This window comes from Lipotes vexillifer, unplaced genomic scaffold (genome assembly GCF_000442215.2).
Source record: "Lipotes vexillifer unplaced genomic scaffold, Lipotes_vexillifer_v1.1 scaffold26, whole genome shotgun sequence".
In the NCBI taxonomy this organism is placed as follows: domain Eukaryota; kingdom Metazoa; phylum Chordata; class Mammalia; order Artiodactyla; family Lipotidae; genus Lipotes; species Lipotes vexillifer.
Window position 1 is genome coordinate 632,241 of NW_006797936.1, and position 23,591 is coordinate 655,831.

Sequence of the window (23,591 nt, forward strand, 5' to 3'; positions counted from 1 at the left end):
ATCGTTCTACAGTGTGCTCTGTGCTTACATATGTATTACACTCTTATTTTGTATTTGACTTTGTATTTATCTGTACATGATGCTTCCTCTACCCTTTGGGAGAATATTTGCGTGATTAATTACCAATTTTTAAAATGGGTGTTTTATTCTCTTTTTCCATTAGCTACTACTAACACCTGCTTAACTCATGCAGCAAAGAAGCTAGAATTTTGGTTTCCCTGAGTAGGCAACACATATTGAGTACAAAGGATATAATTTTTATTTATGTCTAATTATCTTGGCAGTCATTACCCATGTTAAAGAAAACATAGCAAAAGTACCAGATGATTCCATTGGGATTTAGTAAAAGTATCACATTTTATCTTTTATGAGATGTGATAGAGTCTCACATAAGGATGTATTTCCAAAAGACCTCATCAGCCTTGACTTAGGAAGAAATTCAGCACCAAAATGTAGCACCTGCATATCAAAAATAAAATTAGTAATTATACCACTTGATGCAATGTTTAGAAAAGTAGTCAATTAAAGCAATATGAATTCAACCAGAATCCTCTGCAGGCAACAGCATCACGCAATGCTGACTTCACAGTGATATGAAATTTCAAATAACAACGGTGCTAAATCAGGGAGCAGCGAACCCAGGCCAAGTTTAAATTTAGTAACAGTGCTAGTTTACTGAAAATAACCTTCTCCATAGCAGATTCTCTGTGAATTTCAGGTGACCAACTATTTGTTTTTCTGTTCTGTTCAGAGGTAATCAGGTACCCAGAGGCTTCAGCATTGCTGTCTTCCCTTCTCAATGGCGTTTCTGGTGTCCTGCTCAGGAGTCTTCTTGGCCAGCCCTGAAACACTTGAAAATTAAACAGAGAATCCACTGCATATATTCTTCTTGAAAATTTCCATTGTATATGTTCAGAGCTTTCTGAATAAGAATAAGGATTTGAAGGTAAGAGAACTTTGGAAGTAACTCACATTCTTGTGTAACTCTTAATTACATCAAAAGTGAATATTTAATATATTTTTTTAAATATACAAAAGTAAAAGCAGTTGTTGAATATAAGGAAAATAGCCAGCTATGTGTAGTTCTGCAGCAAAAAAAGGTAAATAAAATACAAAGTTCAAAACTTGTTACATGTCATGTAAATATAAATACAAGCAAGGCACAGTGGTTATCTTGATATCTGAAATCAGTTTCACACAAAAAAGCATAGCATACAGTTGTTCCCAAATTCTAATATGCATGAGAGTGACATGAGGGGAGAGAGAGGTTCTTAAAATGCTGATCCCAGGGCATATTTCACAGAGAGTTAGATTCACTAGACTGGGATATGGTCCAGCAATCTGCATTTTTACAGCTACTCACCCCCAAAAGATCCTGATGAAAGTGGGTCTCGGGCCTTTGAGAAACATGGAAATTGGCATTTAAAATAATGTACTTCTAATTTTCAGACTTCATTTAAAGGGGTTTTATGTGGTTTGTTTCCTTCAGTCACAAGAATAAACAAGGAAGGCATATTTTAAATTAGTGCTAAATTAGGGCTCCTTTTTTGATCCCCCCAATTGAATTATTAATCCTTTCCAATATTCCTTTTTTTTTAAACATCTTTATTGGAGTATAATTGCTTTACAATGGTGTGTTAGTTTCTGCTTTATAACAAAGTGAATCAGTTATACATATACATATATCTCCATATCTCTTCCCTCTTCCATCTCCCTCCCTCCCACCCTCCCTATCCCACCCCTCTAGGTGAAAGTACCGAGCTGATCTCCCTGTGCTATGCGGCTGCTTCCCACTAGCTAGCTATTTTACATTTGGTAGTGTATATATGTCCATATATACATTACCACTCTCTCACTTTGTCCCAGCGTACCCTTCCCCCTCCCCGTATCCTCAAGTCCATTCTCTAGTAGGTCTGCGTCTTTATTCCCATCGTGGTCCTAGTTTCTTCATGACCATTTTTTGTTGTTGTTTTTTAGATTCCATATATATGTGTTAGCATACGGTATTTGTTTTTCTCTTCTGACTTACTTCACTCTGTATGACCGACTCTAGGTCCATCCACCTCACTACAAATAACTCAATTTTGTTTCTTTTTATGGCTGAGTAATATTCCATTGTATATGTGTGCCACATCTTCTTTATCCATTCATCTGTCGATGGACACTTAGGTTGCTTCCATGTCCTGGCTATTGTAAATAGAGCTGCAATGAACATTGTGGAACATGACTCTTTTTGAATTATGGTTTTCTCAGGGTATATGCCCAGTAGTGGGATTGCTGGGTCGTATGGGAGTTCTGTTTTTAGTTATTTAAAGAAACTCCATACTTTTCTCCATAGTGGCTGTATCAATTTACATTCCCACCAACAGTGCAAGTGGGTTCCCTTTTCTCCACACACTCTCCAGCATTTATTGTTTCTAGATTTTTTGATGGTGGCCATTCTGACGTGTGTGAGATGATACCTCATTGTAGTTTTGATTTACATTTCTCTAATGATTAATGATGTTGAGCATTCTTTCATGTGTTTGTTGGCAATCTATATATCTTCTTTGGAGAAATGTCTATTTAGGTCTTCTGCCCATTTTTGGATTGGGTTTTTTTTTTGTTGTTGTTGTTGGTATGCGGGCCTCTCACTGTTGTGGCCTCTCCTGTTGCGGAGCACAGGCTCCAGATGCGCAGGCTCAGCGGCCATGGCTCACGGGCCCAGCCGCTCCGCGGCACGTGGGATCTTCCCGGACTGGGGCACGAGCCCGTGTCCCCTGCATCGGCAGGCGGACTCTCAACCAGTCCGCCACCAGGGGAGCCCCAGTATTCCTTTTTAAAGTTCAGTTTGATGAGCTAATTTCCCTGATGTCTCTCTCTCTCTCTTTTAGAGTGACAGTCCTGCCATTGCTCTCTTTAGCTGTTTCTCTGTTCCACATAATGTTTTAATTTATTCAGATGTTTATGGATCTAATTCTAAGAAATATGTAGAAGATGATAATAATGAATTACTACTGAGGGTTGGCTAAGCATTTTTTTTTGACGGTTTTTTCTTTTTCTCTTCATTTTAAAAACTCAGCCTTAGATTTGAAAAGAACAGATCTGCTTAATATGCCTTTAGCTACTCTTTTCCTCTGCAGATTAAACCTTAGAAATCACGTGCTATGTTTATAACAGGGTAAATGTACATTCATTGAATATCACTTATTTTATTTCTGTTTCTTATATATAATTTAGCAACTTCATCTTTATTATTTGCAATTTTAAGTTTATAAAAGGTTTACATTTTTATTTAAGTAAAAGAAGAGGCTGGTACAGACATATTCAGACCTTAAATTGTGATGATTTTTTTTAAAGGCTCAATATGATATTACTTTTACAGTGAAGAGTGAAGTTTTTAATCAAAATCCTTTGAGTTTCAGGCTTATAGCTATTTTCTTTTCTGTTAGTCTTTGTGTGAACTTATTCATATCGTATAGACTTTCTTGTCCATAAAGTACCAAAAGGCAAAAATAAACCCTAATCAAAAAGAAGTGTGCCCATATAATGCAAGTTAGCTACACATTACCTATTAGTATTACACAAAGAAAATAAATATAGTTATATGCATAAAATAAAGCAGCATAAAAATTTTAAAAAGAACATACATATGTAGAACTGAATCACTTTGCTGCACACCAGAAGCTAACACAACATTGTAAATCAACTATACTTCAATAAAAAATTTAAAAATAATAAAATGAAATAAAGCAACACTTAAAGTAACCAAAATAAAAGATTTACAGAATTGGGTTAACTCTAACAATGAATTTTCATGTACATTTGTTGTTAGAACTGTTTTCAGTAATAAGATTGCCTTCTGATGGTAAAATTCTAAAATTTGTAGTACACAAGATAGTAAAAATCCTTAAATATATAGTATACAAGTTTATGGTTCAACAGAGTCTCCAGATAAGATTTCATAAAGCTTTTAGTGCAGATCTTTTATAATACTTCAATTTCAGAAAAATATAGAAACTACTTTTCCACGCTTTCTTTCTTTCGTCTTCTTTTTTTTTTTTTCTTTGCAGAGGAGCAGGTGGAGAAAGAATAGAATTGTGTCCTCAAGCGAGTCATGTTCATTATCATTGGCTTATTTATCTTAAATTGTGGCTTCCTATAGAAAACTTACAATGTAGCTTCAGGGAACCTGAGTGAAACAGCCTCCATACTCATGAAGTAAAATACACAACAAAAGAATAAATAAAGAAACTTCATAGAAGCATAAAGTTTTAGAGCAGAAATGGACCATTGAGATCTAGTCTGGTCCCCTCATGTATCATAGCATTCTTTTGTCTTCCAAACTTGCTGGTAAAAACCATAATACAAAGAGCAGTAAACATCAATCTGGTCAGGTATGACTTATTAACAAGGAGAAGCTAGCCAAGTGTTTTGCAATAATGATTTCTTGAGGGAGAAAGGTAGGAGGAATTTTTCCTCCAAGATGAAATTTGAGGAAGTGAAGAAAATACCTGGTACTTATAAATGTAATTCAATTTGAAATCATGTATCATTTTAGTTGTCAGTAGATAATCTGCCATGTCATTAATCTAGAATTGAAAATAGCAAATTTAGGTTTATTTCAGCCAGGGTTAGCTGTATCTGGAAATCTGATATTGAGAGAGAGGGAAAAAGAGCTGAAAGTAAGATAGAGCTTTAGAGCAGCAGAGCCATCTGGAACCATTCAGTATAGGAGAAAGGAGATTTAAATATGTAGGAATCTCTGGGGAGTATTAGTGTTATTATGAAACAGTGTAATAATGATATTTGTGAGATATCCAGAATAATTAAAATGTCTATTATTCTCAATTTGAGAAAGTCATTTAAATTAATGTAGCAAAAGTAAAATTGATGTGGCAAAATGCTCATAATATATTGTAAATGAAAACAACAAGTTACAAACTATGTTGTGATATGGTCCCATTTTGATTAAGAAAAGCTACAGATACATAGGAAGAAAATTGAAATGGTCTACATCATAATATTATTCATGGTTATGATCGATTGATGAAATCATGGCTAATTTTTATTGCTCCTCAGCATTTATAAAACTTTTTCTAAAGTATATATTATTAAAGTAATTTAAACATATTTTTTAAGAGCTGAGAAAATGTTCAGTTTTCTGGGAAGTTCACTTTCATAGAACTATAAAGTAGTCCTGCTAATGGTTATTTAAAATAGCCTTAAAGCAAGGCTCTTGCATCTTGTAGTATTAAACTGATTTGAATATGAGAATAGTACTTCCAATTAGATCAAAATGATTTTTAGATGTAATTCTTCATTTGTGGAATATTGCAGTAGATAGATTTCTCATTTCCCTCCTCATTAAACACTGAAAATTTTGAATTGTGACATTAATTTCTTAGAATATTCTTTATTTCTTGTATCATGTAATTCCAGTGTGATTTCAAGAATTTTCTAGCTATAATAGTTTGCTCCATTTGGAAGGTAATTTTCTATGTTTGGTTACATTAGTGTTAGTACGTCTTTGTTCTTTAAATCTCCAGTGTAACATACGGTTAGTCTTACCACTATTACTACCAGCTGAGTTTGGCCTATGATTTTTGTTTATTCTGTCTGAATCCAAAGTAATTAGCTGTTTAGTTTAATGACAATATTTGTTAATGGGTTTTTGGGGCCAAATTCTGCTGTTAGAGAGTGGGTGGTGTATTTGAAGATAGAATCTGGCCCTTATGTTTTAAGCATAAGCTGTGTAATTTGATTTCAAAATGATGGTTTAGAAAGTTTACAGTAGGAAAATGAAATCTGCAATTATCTGAAGTTTGTCAGTTTCAAGAAACAGAAAATGAAAGTGACAATTTATGTAAATGAACAGCAAACCCACTCTAAATTCTCTGATACGGCTATCCTGTATATTGTATCGTTTCATACGTAGCTGGAATAAGAAATGAAATGATAATCATCTAGCAGACATTAGGTAATTTCCCTTATGTGACGGGGCATACAGTGAGTTCTTTAAGTGCATTGAAACGTTTTTTATTATTGTATTTTTTCCATCTTTATTGAAATGTAATTAATGTATAACATTGTGTAAGCTTAAGGTGTACAACGTGATGATTTGATACATTTATATATGATACATTTATATAATGCAATTACCATGATACCATGATTACCATGATAAGGTTAGTTAGCACATTCATCACCTCACATAATTAAGAGAAGAGATCTTCAATATTCTCACCACACACACACACAAAAATTGATCATTGTATTTTTGAAGGACTCAGTGAAGTGGAAAGAATGTTTGCCTGGGGATCACCTGGGTTCAAAGTTAGACTCAGTTTCCTGGTAGCGGACTGACCTTGGGAAAATCTCTTTGCCTGTCCCTGGGCCTGTTTCTTCTTCCTAAAATGATGCCTTTGTACTAGATGATCCCAATGGTCCCTCTAAAATGATAACTCTGACTTGCTTTAAAACAGTGCTATGAGGAAGGCACAAGAAGCTCAAGGAAGATGCAATGACTTGAGCTGACTGAATAAACAAATCATTAAGTCTACTAAAAGGTACTCTGGAGAATTTTCCTTCAATGACTTGTTACTTTTATCCTGGAGAAGAGAAATATTTGGAGAGTTCTACATAGAAGAGACTGTAGGCTACTGTATTAGAAATTTACAAAGAGACCGATTTTGGTAACAGATGAGATATCCAACAATGAGATAGGATGCCTTGGGAGATAGTGAATTCACCATCATTACGGGAAAAGAAAGTGTACCAAGGGTTTTATAACCTGCCGGACTGGCTTCAAGGTGTAAAAGCTAGAGACAAATATTCTGAACATAATGGAATTCAGGAAATGTTGCTATCATGAGCCCTTCTTGAGGCGACTATTAGAGGACAAACTCCATCAAACCAAGAGATGACTGTAAACACTACTGAAAAAGGACTGCTTGTGAGCATTGAATATATTTAATTCTAAAACTAAATCTAAAACAGATATGAAGATTAGGGTGACAGAATAGAGCATAAAAGTATAATATCCTGCAGAACTAAAGTAACTAACAAAAATTAGGAGGATACAACAGAAAGAAACTGGTATATAAAGTTAGCTGATTGCTTTATTCTCAATATCTATGAATCAGATACCACTTAAACCTGACAAATCAAGTCATAAAAGTATAAGCTAGAAAAAAAAAGGCACTAAGGAAGGTCATGTTAATGCTCAACATTAGATGACAAAGAATGGGAGACAGAGGGGGAAAAATGCTACTTTTTCTATCAGTCATAATAGGGAAATAGTGAATATTCTAAAGATATAGAAGATCAACTTTATTATATGAAGTTACAAACTATATGTAGGTTATCATATGAACTTATAAAGTTACAAATTAGAAGAAAATGTGCACTCCATTAAATATTCTTAAGAAGTTACATACATATATTAAGCAAAGAAAACAGATTATATAATGAAAGTTTTTTAAGACTTAAAACCTTTAATAGGAAACTTAAAAATATTATGACAAAATAGGTTTGCTGTATCTTTCATGTCAGTAAGTGTAAAGAAATATATAGATTTAAAAAAAAAAATATTTTCAGCTTAGATCACAGTGCTGAACCACATTCTGTCTCTACAGATACCAGGATACAACAAAAACAAAGTTATTCAAAAAATTGAAAGTGAAAGGATAGGCCGAGTAGAGTAGAGGGGATGGATAGGTGGTTAAAACAATAGTCTGGACAAGAAGTGAGAAGGGAAGTGGAAAGAGAAAGACATGGATGCAATGCATCTTTTGAAGGAAGAATTATCAGGACCTGAACTCTAACTGGTTAGAGGGGATAATGGAGAAAACAAGGTCCCAGAGACTGGGCCTACGTATTGGTGGGAAGCCTGTAAAAATTAGGTTTTTAATATAAGACTGCAAGGAGCGGATGGAAAGGGGAAGGTAGCAGAGTCACAAAATGGCAATTGCTGGTGCTGGGTATTGAGATGGGTCACACTTCACCACACCACGCATAACTCTGCTAATCCCATAAGGAATTTCCTTTCAGAGTTTTATGGTCAGTCATACCATGATGGTAGTCATGATTATCTTAGCACTTATTATTTTAAGATTTATAAAAACATTTTCTTTTCACATTCTCAATTATTCTTTGGGCATTCAACTCAAACTTCCATTTCCCCTGATACCATTTGGTACTTTGGTACTTTTCTGATGGCATGTTTCTAATTGTTTGAAAACAGCTGAGGTTAATGGGATTTTTGCTTCAATGGAATACTTAGGATATCACAAATTTTCTCTGTCAATAACTATACCAGTGGATTTCATGCCTTTTTGACAAAATCCAGAGTAAAAAAAAATATTGCCTCACAGCCCAGTACACACATTCACATCCAACTGTTTACCTAGTCCACTAAAATAAAACGGTACTAAAAACAATTTTTAAAAAAATGTACTAGGCAAATACAATCTAAAGAAATTAGGAGTTAGAATCTTAATATCAGAAAAAGTGATGCTTAGGGCCAAAGGCATTAACTAAGACGAAAGAAAAACTTTATGTGAATGCTGATATGTGTAATACATAATAAAGGTATACAATCATGAATAAATAATGGCTTTAAGGGCTACCATAGGAGTTTGTTCAGCAAACTTCTAAAAACATCCCAAGAAATATCAATAATCTGTATTTTAGGTGCTGGACTAAAACAAAAGAATGTCACCTTCTGTATTATAAAGCAAAACATGTATACTGAAATTTATTTTCAAGAGAAAGTATTTTGATATCAAAGAGAGTTAAAAGTACCTATTAACCAAGAATTAAGTACTTGGTTAATGAAAATTTTTTTTTTCATTTTCAGTGAAAAGGGTTACAAGTTGCTTCTCTTTGTGAAATGAAAGATAGCTTCCACTAAGACTGTAAATGTATGCCTTACACTTATTTGATTTGAAGAAAAGTGGGATGTTTGGATTCCCCCCCCCACCCCAATAGGTATTCTTAACAGCAGGATACAATTTCAGAGTTTGCAGTCAAGAGGTTTCTGCTGAGCAAAAATTCTCGTTCAATTTAGGAATGCAGATTATAATAATTTTCCTATCCTGCTCGCAGCAGGTTTCCTGCCTTCGTTTTGTAGACTCCTGAGTTGAGTAGGAAACAAGTGGGTAACTTCAGTTCCAGGTTAACACATTCTTTAAGCATAGTCCCATTAACTCAACTTAGTTATAATGCAAAGCTGCTTAGCTTCACAAGTGAAATGGAATACATTTGAATTGCTTTCCTAATGTAATACCTATTTATAATAAATGCAAAGTGGTTTATGATGGCAGACTTTGTAGAGCCTTATAAAAATTATGAGAGGAGAAAGCTTATTTTTCCCGACCTAAAATTGTAAAGAAATGCTATGTATGCCAGCATGTGACACTCCTATTAAAATAAAAGGAGAAAAAATATTCAAAAATAAAAATGTAGTACATTGGCCTGTATGATATAGAACTTCAGCAAAAAAATTTTTTTTAATGAAGCTATTATATTCTACAGTAGCATTTTTTCCCTAGATGGCACAGTTTTTCTAATTTACATACATTTTCTTCAGTTTAATTTCTTTCTTACTAGGCCTCAACTTCAACCATGTGGTTCAGACTTTCCTTACTTTGTTTGAGAAAGTAAAGATTGCTCAAATAGCATCTTTTTTCTCCTAGTATTAAAATAATTGCATCTGTAATAAATTCAAATTGAATTATGTAAACCACAGATTACTATAATGTAGGTTACTAAGATATTGGTCTCATCCTTTGAATAAGAAAATTCTAGATGGCAGTTTCATCAAGTTGGCTAAAGTCAAACAGATTCGATGGGTGTCAGCCACAAGCTCTTCTAAGTTCATGCTGATGTTCAGGGAATTCACTTTGTTCTTTTGTTAACTGCTCTTCTTTAACGAGTAAGGTACATATGCACCATCCCATGACAACTACATTTTCATTGTGCCTGGTCAACACTGCCAAATTCAATGACTGATTTTTTATAACAGAAGAAGTAAATGTCCAGCCAAGCCCAATATGAACTTTATAAACTATACTGGCTCGATGGGGTTTTTTATGTATAGTACTGTCATTTCAGCTGAGAATCAAGACCCATACTTGGATACATTTTATTCCACTGCAAACTCCATTTCTTCATTCAGTCAACCAAGTATTTGGTTAATAATTACTAAGTGCCAGGCCGTCCTAGGACTTGAGCTGCATCAGTGAGCAAAATATGGCCTTCTCTTAGGACGTGCAGACAATAAAAAATAATCCTAACAAGTAAGTGAATTATGTAGTATCATAGATGATGATTAGGTATGAAAGAAAGAAAATGTGGATTAAAGGTAAAAGGGGGAGGGAATGATCTGACAGAAGTAGGATCAGATCCAGTACTGTTTGTACCAGCTCTTCTGGCAGGTGTTTCTCTATGTTCATTTTGGTTGTCTTTAAATCAGAGTATGAGGATTGTACTTGGAGGGTGGAGTCATTATCAAATGACCATTGCTCAAATTTTCTTTTTTTATCGATAAGCTTCTATACATTGACATTCATACTTGAGATACTCACCTTAGAGTTCTACAAATTAATCAGCTGCATGTGTTTATTAAATTTTAGCTTTAGAGCTTGGTTTTATTATAGGTAGTCTAATTAACAAGTGTTCCCCAAAGGGTGCTGTGGAATTTCCAAATGGGTCAAACAATGAAGAATAAAAAGTTATATTAAATTTAAACTTCCTTCTTTTGTTCTGATAATTTATAATTCATGGAGTAATTTTAAATTATAGTATCAGTGTAACCATAATCTTCATCAGTAATGTTACACAGTACCTAATTAGTTCAAAAAGACTCAAGCATCAAGTTAGAATGTATTAACTTCTAGAATTAACCTGGATTTTGAGAGTATCTAGTTTTGGACACTTTAGATAAGATTCTTACTTGATTCCCAGAAAAATAAAGACTGAACTCCAAATTTGAGAATATATTAAAAAAAAAAAACAACACATTAGTCATTTCTAATTTAGTTCATTTTCTGATGCCATTTAAGAATTATTTTCATGTTGGTAACCATGTACAGCCATAACTACCGACGCTATAGAATTACAGCCTGTGTGAGCTGGAAATGATTCCAGAAATTCTAGTCCAACTGCCTTTATTTTAAAGGTGTGAAAAAATGTGTCCCAAAGAGGGTAAGTAATTTGTGCAGGTTAGATGGTTGTGTGTAGGTCCAGGAAGCCTATTAATAGTAGAACTAGGACAGGAATCCATTCTTTAAAAATCACAAACCATACTTCTTTTGGCAAATCACTCTACCTGGGATTCCCCAATGCTTATTATTAAAATAATGTTTCCTTTAAATTAAGGAGAGTTGACCATACCTTTGAATTTCACAAAGTCACCTGATTAGTGAGTGTGCCTAAGCTCCCAGAAATGGCCTGTTATTTGATAACCTCTTCAGCACTACCAGAAGTGAGCTTTTTTTAATGATCTTTTGAGATTTTTTTCTTTGAAAAATAATGAGTCATGAAATTACTTACCTATTAATCAGTATATAAGGCACAAGTGTAATACAACATTATTATTTTTCAGTAAATTGTGGAAGGAGAAAGTTATATATAGTAAAGTACTGAGTTTAGAAAACAGCTTAAGTAACACCTGGGCCCTGGGTTCCTCAGAGTCTTTAGGAAATGATGCCGAGTCATGTAAGAACTCTGAACCCTCATAAGGAAAATTATGTAACTCACTGGAAAATAATGCCAGTAGATTCAATAGAGCAGAGAGACGATATATTCAAAACACAAAGCAAAGTATAAAAAAAACTCTGTCTGCTAAGCCTAGGGAATTTCATATGCAAATAATAATTAAACAATTAAAGCAATATCAGTTACGGACACACAGGCTCAGCGGCCATGGCTCATGGGCCCATCCGCTCGGCGGCACGTGGGATCCTCCAGGACTGGGGCATGAACCCATGTCCCCCGCATCGGTAGGCGGACTCTCAACCACTGCGCCACCAGGGAAGCCCCTGTTTGGTTCTTATAAATGGATTCTAAATTTGCTTGAAACGAAGGATATAACCATGGCTTTATATAATGATAAAATTGGGGTTTCTCATTGCACAGAATTTTCACATGTATTTCCAGGCATATCATGTATTAAACCAACATAATTTAAATTTTAAGTATATTAAAAAGTATATATAACATTAGGTACATGACTTTAAATGATTGATGAGGATGATTAAGGAAAACAGCTGTAAAGACACAAGGTCCAGAAGACTTAACGAGTACTTTGTGAACTTAGCAAGATTTTAATGGTTTTGTCTGATGGTAAATGAAGTAAGAAAATGAGTAATTCAACCAGTTTTGACTCCTGTTTTTGTACACTTGTAAATCCTATAAGACTACCAAGCGAAAAATTGGATCTGCTATCTGTTCCGATATCCATGACACAGTTCAATTAAAGTATTCTATAATAAGTAAAATTAATTGAAAATTATAATTTAAGACTACATCTGGTTCTTGTTGATGTGATGGATAATTATTAGCATTCTAGCATTAGGCATTTTAGATTGTTTTTTATTTTCAACAATAATAAAAAAAGATGTTTAAGAAAATACAAAGCTAATATACTTCAGGTTACCAATGGAGAAAAAAACTTTGAAAATAACTGATTTGTGCTTATTTTTGATTGATTAAATTCATTTTGTCTGAAGCCCTTAGTGATATCCTTGGAAATTTCTCTCCTCTTCCTTCTCCTCTCCCCCCTCCCGTGAATATTTATGGTTTAGAAGGCAGCAACATTTTTTGCATATTCTTTTCCCAAAGGAACATTATTTTTCCATTTTTAATCACTTCATAGGTGATTGGTCTCTGATAGCCAAGGGAATTAGTGGGCCAGACTTCACTTCTAGGTAAACCTACGGGTCCAAGAGTCTTCATTTGTCTCTTGGGATGAGAACATACCTTTGCCTTTCACTCTCTTTTCACACATTATGTAAATTGGTAAGAATAAAAGTAATGTGATTGGGAGTATAGTTTGACAGACAGTATCATGTAATATAATACCCAAATTATTATAAGCTAGAAATAGTGCCTTGGGGCACCGCATTTATTGTGAATTAAGTATTTGCATTTACACATTTTTGTCTAGCGTTTAGACATGCAAAATAAATCACACTGTGGAAAGTACAATTGTTTTCAAAAGGGTAGCAAAGAAATAGCAAATGCAATTTCTTCAAACAAAGAGCTTTTAATCTATTTGGACAAGTAAAGCACAGAGAAATAAGAAGTCAGATTATACAAGAGTTAATAATAAATACAAATTTCTATATGGATTGACATGGCCATTATAAATTATCCTTCTGTATTTCATATGTAAACAAGTTCAGTGCATACAGAAGCTTAAGCAAAAAAGTACAAAAACATTTTATTCTTGTGTTGACAGGAGAGTATATTTCCTAATGATTTGGACTCTAGACATAGGAAAATTAGATGCTTGATTCTTTTTTTAAATTTATTTTTAACATCTTTATTGGAGTATAATTGCTTTACAATGGTATGTTAGTTTCTGCTGTATAACAAAGTGAATCAGCTATACGTATACATATACCCCATATCTCTTCCCTCTTGCATCTCCCTCCCTCCCACCCTCCCGATCCCACTCCCTAGGTGGTCACAGAGCACCAAGCTGCTCTCCCTGTGCTATGTGGCTGCTTCCCACGAGCTATCTATTTTATATTTGGTAGTGTATATATATCCATGCCACTCTCTCACTTGGTCCCAGCTTACCCTTCCCCATCCCCGTGTCCTCAAGTCCATTCTCCACGTCTGCGTCTTTATTCCTCTCCTGCCCCTAGGTTCATCAGAAACATTTTTTTTTTTTTAGTTTCCGTATATATGTGTTAGCATACGGTATTTGTTTTTCTCTTTCTGACTTACTTCACTCTGTATGACAGACTGTAGGTCCATCCACCTCACTACAAATAACTCAATTTCATTTCTTTTTATGGCTGAGTAATATTCCATTGTATATATGTGCCATATCTTCTTTATCCATTCATCTGTTACTGGGCACTTAGGTTGCTTCCATGTCCTGGCTATTGTAAATAGAGCTGCAATGAACATTGTGGTACATGACTCTTTTTGAATTATGGTTTTGAATTATGGTTTTCTCAAGGTATATGCCCAGTAGTGGGATTGCTGGGTCATATGGTAGTTCTATTTTTAGTTTTTAAAGGAACCTCCATACTGTTCTCCATAGTGGCTTGCATCAATTACATTCCCACCAACAGTGCAAGTGGGTTCCCTTTTCTCCACACCCTCTCCAGCATTTTTTGTTTGTAGATTTTTTGATGGTGGCCATTCTGACGTGTGTGAGGTGATACCTCACTGTAGTTTTGATTTACATTTCTCTAATGATTAATGATGTTGAACATTCTTTCATGTGTCTGTTGGCAGTCTGTATATCTTCTTTGGAGAAAAGTCTGTTTAGGTCTTCTGCCCACTTTTGGATTGGGTTGTTTGTTTTTCTGATATTGAGCTGCATGATCTGCTTGTATATTTTGGAGATTAATCCTTTGTCAGTTGCTTCATTTGCAAATATTTTCTCCCATTCTGAGGGTTGTCTTTTCCTCTGGTTTACGGTTTCCTTTGCTGTGCAAAATCTTTTAACTTTCATTATGTCCCATTTGTTTCTTTTTGTTTTTATTTCCATTTCTCTAGGAGGTGGGTCAAAAAGGATCTTGCTGTGATTTATGTCATAGAGTGTTCTGCCTATGTTTTCCTCTAAGAGTTTGATAGTTTCTGGCCTTACATTTAGGTCTTTAATCCATTTTGAGCTTATTTTTGTGTATGGTGTTAGGGAGTGATCTAATCTCATACTTTTACATGTACCTGTCCAGTTTTCCCAGCACCACTTATTGAAGAACATTTAGATCTTTAATCCATTTGGAGTTTACTTTTGTGTATGGTGTTAGGGAGTGCTCTAATTTCATTCTTTTATATGTAGCTGTCCAGTTTTCCCAGCACCACTTATTGAAGAGGCTGTCCTTTCTCCATTGTATATTCTTGCATCCTTTATCAAAGATAAGTTGACCATAGGTGCACGGGTTTATCTCTGGGCTTTCTGTCCTGTTCTATTGATCTATATTTCAGTTGTTGTGCCAGTGCCATACTGTCTTGATTACTGTAGCCTTGTAATATAGTGTGAAGTCCGGGAGCCTGATTCCTCCAGCTCCGTTTTTCTTTCTCAAGATTGTTTTGGCTATTCGGGGTCTTTTGTGTTTCCATACAAATTGTGAAATTGTTTGTTCTAGTTCTGTGAAAAATGCCATTGGTAATTTGATAGGGATTGCATTGAATCTGTAGATTGCTTTGGATAGTAGAGTCATTTTCACAATGTTGATTCTTCCAATCCAAGAACATGGTATATCTCTCCATCTGTTGGTATCATCTTTAATTTCTTTCATCAGTGTCTCATAATTTTCTGCATACAGGTCTTTTGTCTCCTTAGGTAGGTTTATTCCTAGGTATTTTATTCTTTTTGTTGCAATGGTAAATGGGAGTGTTTCCTTAATTTCACTTTCAGATTTTTCATCATTAGTGTATAGGAATGCAAGAGATTTCTATGTATTAATTCTGTATCCTGCTACTTTACCAAATTCATTGATTAGCTCTAGTAGTTTTCTGGGAGCATCTTTAGGATTCTCTATATATAGTATCATGTCATCTGCAAACAGTGACAGTTTTACGTCATCTCTCCCAATTTGGATTCCTTTTATTTATTTTCCTTCTCTGATTGCTGTGGCTAAAACTTCCAAAAATATGTTGAATAATAGGGTGAGCGTGGACAACCTTGTCTTGTTCCTGATTTTAGAGGAAATGGTTTCTGGTTTACACCATTGAGAACGATGTTGGCTGTGGGTTTGTCATATATGGCCTTTATTATGTTGAGGTAAGTCCCCTCTATGCCTACTTTCTGGAGGGTTTTTATCATAAATAGGTGTTGAATTTTGTTGAAAGCTTTTTCTTCATCTATTGAGATGATCATATAGTTTTTATTCTTCAATTTGTTAATATGGTGTGTCACATGATAGATTTGCGTATATTGAAGAATCCTTGCATTCCTGGGATAAACCCCAGTTGATCATAGTGTATGATCCTTTTAATGTGCAGTTGGATTCTGTTTGCTAGTATTTTGTTGAGGATTTTTGCATCTATGTTCATGAGTAATATTGGCCGGTAATTTTCTTTCTTTGTGACATCTTTGTCTGGTTTTGGTATCAGGGTGATGGTGGCCTTGTAGAATGAGCTTGGGAGTGTTCCTCCCTCTGCTATATTTTAGAAGAATTTGAGAAGGATAGGTGTTAACTCTTCTCTAAATGTTTGATAGAATTCTCCTGTGAAGCTATCTGGTCCTGGGCTTTTGTTTGTTGGAAGATTATTAATCACAGTCTCAATTTCAGTGCTTGTGATTGGTCTGTTTATATTTTCTATTTCTTCCTGGTTCAGTCTCAGAAGGTTGTGCTTTTCTAAGAGCTTGTCCATTTCTTCTAGGTTGTCCATTTTATTGGCATACGGTTGCTTGTAGTAATCTCTCATGATCCTTTGTATTTCTGCAGTGTCAGTTGTTACTTCTTTTTCATTTCTAATTCTTTTGATTTGAGTCCTCTCTGTTTTTTTCCTGATGAGTCTGGCTAATGGTTTAACAATTTTGTTTATCTTCTCAAATTACCAACTTTTAGTTTTGTTGATCTTTGCTATTATTTTCTTCATTTCTCTATCATTTATTTCTGTTCTGATCTTTATGATTTCTTTCCTTCTGCTAACTTTGCAGTTTTTTGTTCTTTCTCTAATTGCTTTTGATGTAAGGTTAGGTTGTTTATTTGAGATGTTTCTTGTTTCTTAAGGTCGAATTGGATTGCTGTAAACTTCCCTTTAGAACTGCTTTTGCTGCATGCCATAGGTTTTGGGTTGTCGTGTTTTCACTGTCATTTGTTTCTAGGTATTTTTAAATTTTCTCTTTGATTTCTTCAGTGATCTCTTGGTTATTTAGTAGTGTATTGTTTAGCCTCCATATGTTTGTATTTTTTCCAGGTTTTTTTCCTGTAATTGTAATCTAGTCTTTTAGCATTGTGGTCAGACAAGATCCTTGATACGATTTCAATTTTCTTAAATTTACCAAGGCTTCATTTGTGACCCAAGATATGATCCATCCTGGAGAATGTTACATGAGCACTTGGGAAGAAAGTGTACTTTGTTGTTTTAGTATGGAATGTCCTGTAAATATCAATTAAGTCCATCTTGTTTAATGTATCATTTAAAGCTTGTGTTTCCATATATATTTTCATTTTGTATGATCTGTCCATTGGTGAAATAGGGGTGTTAAAGTCCCCTACTATGATCATGTTACTGATGATTTCTCCTTTTATGACTGTTAGCCTTTGCCTTATGTATTGCGGTGCTCCTGTGTTGGGTGAATGAATATTTACAAATGTTATATCTCCTTCTTGGACTGATCCCTTGATCATTATGTAGTGTCGTTCTTTGTTTATTTTAAAATCTATTTTGTCTGATATGAGAATTGCTATTCCAGCTTTCTTTTGATTTCCATTTGCATAGAATATCTTTTTCCATCCCCTCACTTTCAGTCTGTATGTGTCCCTATATCTGACGTGGGTCTCTTGTAGACAGCATATATATGGGTCTTGGTTTTTTATCCATTCAGCCAGTCTATGTCTTTTGGTTGGAGCATTTAATCCATTTACATTTAAGATAGTTATTGATATGTATGTTCCTATTACCATTTTCTTAATTGTTTTGCATTTATTATTCTAGGTCTTTTCCTTCTCTTGTGTCTCCTTCCTAGAGAAGTTCCTTTAGCATTTGTTGTAAAGCTGGTTTGGTGGTGATGAATTTTCTTAGCTTTTGCTTGTCTGTAAAGGTTTTAATTTCTCCATCGAATCTGAATGAGATCCTTGCTGGGTAGAGTAATCTTGGTTGTAGGTTTTTCACTTTCATCACTTTAAATATGTCCTGCCACTCCCTTCTGGCTTGCAGAGTTTCTGCTGAAAGATCAGCTGTTAACCTCATGGGGATTCCCTTGTATGTTTTTGTTGTTTTTCCCTTGCCGCTTTCAATATTTTTTCTTTGTATTTAATTTTTGATGGTTTGATTAATATGTGTTTTGGCCTGTTTCTCCTTGTATTTATCCTGTATGAGACTCTCTGTGCTTCCTGGACTTGATTGACTATTTCCTTTTGCATATTAGGGAAGTTTTCAACTATAATCTTTTCAAATATTTTCACAGTCCCTTTCTTTTTCTCTTCTTCTTCTGGGACCCCTGTAATTCAAATGTTGGTGCATTTAATGTTGTCCGTGAGACTGTCCTCAATTCGTTTCATTCTTTTTTCTTCATTCAGCTCTGTGGTAGCTATTTCCACTGTTTTATCTTCCAGATCACTTATCCGTTCTTCTGCCTCAGTTATTCTGGTATTGATTCCTTCTAGAGAAGTTTTTGTTTTATTTATTGTGTTTTTCATCATTGTTTGGTTTTTCTCTAGTTCTTCTAGGTCCTTGTTAAATATTTCTTGTATTTTCTCCCTTCTATTTCCAAGATTTTGGATCATCTTTACTATCATTACTCTGAATTCTTTTTCAGGTAGACTGCCTATTTCCTCTTCATTTGTTTGGTCTGGTGGGTTTTCACCTTGCTCCTTCATCTGCTGTGTGTTTCTCTGTCTTCTCATATTGCTTAACTTACTGTGTTTGGGGTCTCCTTTTCGCACGCTGCAGTTTCATAGTTCCTATTGTTTTTGGTGTCTGTCCCCAGTGGCTCAGGTTAGTTTAGTTGTTTGTGTAGGCTTCTTGGTGGAAGGGACTGGTGCCTTAGTTCTGGTGGTTGAGGGTGGATCTTGTCTTTCTGGTGGGCAGGACCGTGTCTGGTGGTTTGTTTTGGGGTGTCTGTGGCCTTGTTATGATTTTAGGCAGCCTCTCTGCTAATGGCTGGGGTAGTGTTCCTGTCTTGCTGATTGTTTGGCATAGGGTGTTCAGCACTGTAGCTTGCTGGTCGTTGAGTGGAGCTGGGTCTTAGCCTTGAGATGGAGATCTCTGGGAGACCTTCCACCATTTGATATTATGTGGAGCTGGGAGGTCTCTGGTGGACCAATGTCCTGAACTCGGCTCTCGCACCTCAGAGGCACATGCCTGACACCTGGCCAGAGCACCAAGACCCTGTCATCCACACGGCTCAGAAAAAAAGACATAAAGAAGAAAAAATAAAATAATGTGCTTAAAATTAAAAGTTTTAAAAATTATTAAAAATTAGATAAATTAAAATGTAATAAAAAAGAAAACAAAAGAAAGAAAGAAAGAAAGAAGAGAGCAACCAAACCAAAAAACAAATCCACCAATGATAGTAAGCGCTAAAAACTATACTTAAAAAAAAAACAAAACAGACAGACACAACCCTGGGAGAAATGGTAAAAGCAAAGCGATACAGACAAAAGTCACACAAAGACGCATACACATACACACTCACAAAAACAGAAAAGGGGGGAAAAAATATATATATATTAAAAATAAAAAGGAAGAGAGCAACGAAATCAATAAACAAATCTACCAATGATAACAAACTCTAAATACTAAACTAAGGTAAACATAAAACGAGAAAAAAGTTAGATGCAGAAAGCATGCCCTAAGTTTTCAGTTGCTCCCAATATCCACCGCCTCAATTTTGGGATGATTTGTTGTCTATTCAGGTTTTCCACAGTTGCAATGTACATCAAGTTGATGTGGAGATATAATCCACTGCTCCTGTGGCTGCTGCGAGAGATTTCCCTTTGTCTTCTTTGTTTGCACAGCTCCTGGGGCTCAGCTTTGGGTTTGGCCCCGCCTTTGCATGTAGGTCGCCTGAGGGCGTCTGTCCCAGCCCGGACAGGACGGAGTTAAGGTAGCAGCTGATTAGGCGGCTTTTGGCTCACTCAGGCCGGGGAGACAGAGGGGTATGGAATGTGGGGTGAGCCTGCGGCAGCAGAGGCCAACATGATGTTGCAACAGCCTGAGGCGCACCGTGTGTTCTCTTGGGGAAGTTGTTCCTGGATCACGGGACCCTGGCAGTGGCGGGCTGCACAGGCTCCTGGGAGGGGAGGTGTGGATAGTGACCTGTGCTCACACACAGGCTTCTTGGTGGCCGCAGCAGCAGCCTTAGCGTCTCATGCCCGTCTCTAGGGTCCGCGCTGATAGCCGCAGTTCGCGCCCGTCTCTGGAGATCGTTTAGGCCATGCTCTGAATCCCGTCTCCTCGTGCAAGCCAAAACAATGGTCTCTTGCCTCTTCGGCAGTTCCACACTTTTTCCCCGGACTCCCTCCCGGCTAGCTGTGACGCACTAGCCCGCTCAGGCTGTGATCACGCAGCCGACCCCAGTCCTCTCCCTGGGATCCGACTGAAGCTGGAGCTTAGCTCCCAGCCCCGCCCACCCCGGCGGGTGAGCAGACAAGCCTCTCGGGCTGGTGAGTGCTAGTCGGCACCGATCCTCCATGCGGGAATCTCTCCACTTTGCCCTCTGCACCCCTGTTGCTGCACTCTCTTCCATGGCTCCAAAGCTAACCCCCGCCGCCATTCCGCCCCCCCCACCATGTCCGCCCCTGAAGCGGCTTCCTAGTGTGTCGAAGCTTTTCCTCATTCACGGCTCCCTCCCACTGGTGCAGGTCCCGTCCCTATTCTTTTGTCTCTGTTTTTTCTTTTTTCTTTTGCCCTACCCAGGTACGTGGGGAGTTTCTTGCCTTTTGGGAAGTCTGAGGTCTTCTGCCAGCGTTCAGTAGGTGTTCTGTAGGAGTCGTTCCACTTGTAGATGTATTTCTGATGTATTTGTGGGGAGGAAGGTGATCTCCACGTCTTACTCCTCCGCCATCTTGAAGGTCTCCCCTCAGTGCTTGATTCTTAGCAGGGATCAAATACATCCTCATGCAAGACCTAATCAAGGCATTGCATTTCCCATTTCTTCAGAGTAGATGGTCAAAATCCCAGCTTGCTCCTAGCTGATCAGGAAATAGCATCTTTCCTTCAAAATTTCATATCTACTGAAAGACTTAGGGGCCTTTCAACCAAGTTTTGTTCTTTCCAAGAGAACCAAAATTTTCAACACTGTGGTGTTAAGTATTGTTTACTTTATGAAGAAAAGTTTTTATACCAATATGTTTGGCTAAATGTCAAGGACATTTGTCGCTGAAACTAGAACTGCTTAGTTCAGATAACAAAATGAATTTTTTCAATTTAATTTTGTAACTTGCAATTGAGAACCATCACTATTGCAAGCAAAATAATTTAAAAACAGATCTTAACTTACGATGGGGTTACATCCCCATTAACCCACTGTAAGTAGAAAATGTATTTAATACTCCTAACCTACCAAACATCATAGCTTAGCCTCGCCTACCTTAAATGTGCTCAGAACATTTACATGAGCCTACAGTTGGGCAAAATCATCTAACAGAAAGTCTATTTTATAATAAAGTGTTGAATATCTCATGTAATATATTGAGTACTGTACTGAAAGTGAAAAGCAGAATGGTTGTATGGGTGCAGGATGTTTGTTAGTGTGTCAGTTGTTTACTATTGTGACTGCGTTGCTGACCGGGAGCTCACTGCCTCTGCCCAGCATCATGAGAGAGTATCCACCATATTGCTAGCCCCAGAAAAGATGAAAATTCGAAGTATGGTTTCTACAGAATGCATATTGCTTTTGCACCATTGTAAAGTCAAAAAACTGTAAGTCAGGGACCATCTATATGTACATAACTTAATGTTTATTAGAATAATCATACAGGAAGGTAACAAATATTTAGGCTAATCCTAAACCCATTTTAATATGAGGACAAAAGGAAGTCCCATTTTTCCCAGTTCAGTGGTAGAGCCATCCATGACTGGATTTCCTGATAATATAACAGGGGTGGTATAGAATAACAATTAAGAAGGTGAATTCTGGAATCATATCCCCTAAATTCAAATCCCCAGTTCTGCTGCTTACTATCCGTGTGATCTTGGGTACCTTCAACTCACTGTCTCAATTTCATCGTATGTAAAATGCAGATGGTAATATTGCCAACAACTTAGGGCTAGTGGAATTAAAGGAGATGAGTCACATAAAGTACTTTGTAAGTCTCAATAAGTATAGACTATTCTCATTGCTACTATTCCACACGGCCTCTCTTGTTTTCTCAAAAATGAAATCTTGTCATGCATTACTTTGAACTCTGATTGTTCCTTCAGTTTCATTGTTTCCATTAACTTGAAAATGAAGAAACTATAAATAGATAACTTTATATAATTATATAACTATGTGTATATATGGCATATACATACACATAAGTATATAGGAATTGTGAAAATATTCACGTAAGAGTGTTTAATGGAATACTTTCCTTCTCGGGATAATGATTGCCTTTAAATCTGCAGCTTTGGAACAGCATTTAAATGGCAGCCTAATGGCTTTGTCATCATAACCACATAAAAGGTCTGGCAAGATGTGTAAATCTGTGCATATGAGCATGGTTGGCAAGGCTTTGAGTTGAAACTGAACCCACCCAACAAGTTGTTTCATCATAACAGTGCCTGGAAATGTTTGTATCTTATTTGCTTGGTGGTTGGCTTTCCAGCTAAACCCATTAGTGAATGGAGTAGGTGGGCAATCAGAAGAATGTGGGGCAGGAGGTTCTGTCCCTCCAGATTGTTGAGCAGCTGGAGTGAGTCATGTTGAACCTACACCTGACAGCTGTCCATAAGCTTTTAATCCTCAGAAGGGCTTCATTGAAGCAGCAGCTGCCTTAAGCACCACAGAACCAAAAGAGAAATACAACTGCCCAAAGTACCGAAGCTTCCCTCCCACCCTCCACCACTCTGAGAACTTTCACCCACTTTGGGCAGCCATGAAATCTCTCTCCAGCTAAAACCATGAAAACTTCTGAATCCAGGAAAGGACTCTTCAGGAGCACTGAACATACATTTCTTTTTAAAAAGAGAGGATGAGGGCTTCCCTGGTGGCGCAGTGGTTGGGGGTCCACCTGCCGATGCGGGGGACACGGGTTCGTGCCCCGGTCCGGGAGGGTCTCGCATGCCGCGGAGCGGCTGGGCCCTGTGGGCCATGGCCGCTGAGCCTGTGCATCCGGAGCCTGTGCTCCGCAGCAGGAGAGGCCGCAACAGTGGGAGGCCCACATACGGCAAAAAAAAAGAGAGAGAGAGAGGATGATTCTTTTCTCTGTTTCTGGTCATTCCTAAAGGTTTACTGAGTCAGACTAAAAAGTTCATCAGTAACCATTTTGGCTGAATTGACTAGCTCACCTGTGCACATTAACTCATTCTCTAGTTCATTTTTGTCAACTACCTGTAGATAATGAGACAGGCTATGAGGCGAGAAGGTATAATTGTGTCTACTGTTGTGTAGACATGTTGATGAGTGGAACCTTCTTTCTAGCGAAGATAAAATGTTATCATTGAAGTGCCTCTTGATCATCATCAGTAAAGGTTTGTTTACTTTTGGGGGCCCACAGAGTATGAAAAAGAACGACAGCTTGTGTCGTAACCAAAGTTGCCTGCCT

At 36.6% G+C, this 23,591-nt stretch overlaps 1 protein-coding gene across 1 annotated transcript in view; it reads left to right on the plus strand.

The window, feature by feature from the left end:
• The first annotated feature begins 751 nt into the window (after positions 1–751).
• HS3ST5 (heparan sulfate-glucosamine 3-sulfotransferase 5) overlaps positions 752–23,591 on the plus strand; it is a 180,507-nt gene continuing 157,667 nt past the window's right edge. Inside the window, exon 1 of the mRNA XM_007469981.1 lies at positions 752–946. The gene's annotated coding sequence lies outside the window, so the exon portion shown is untranslated. The remainder of the gene's footprint in view (positions 947–23,591) is intronic.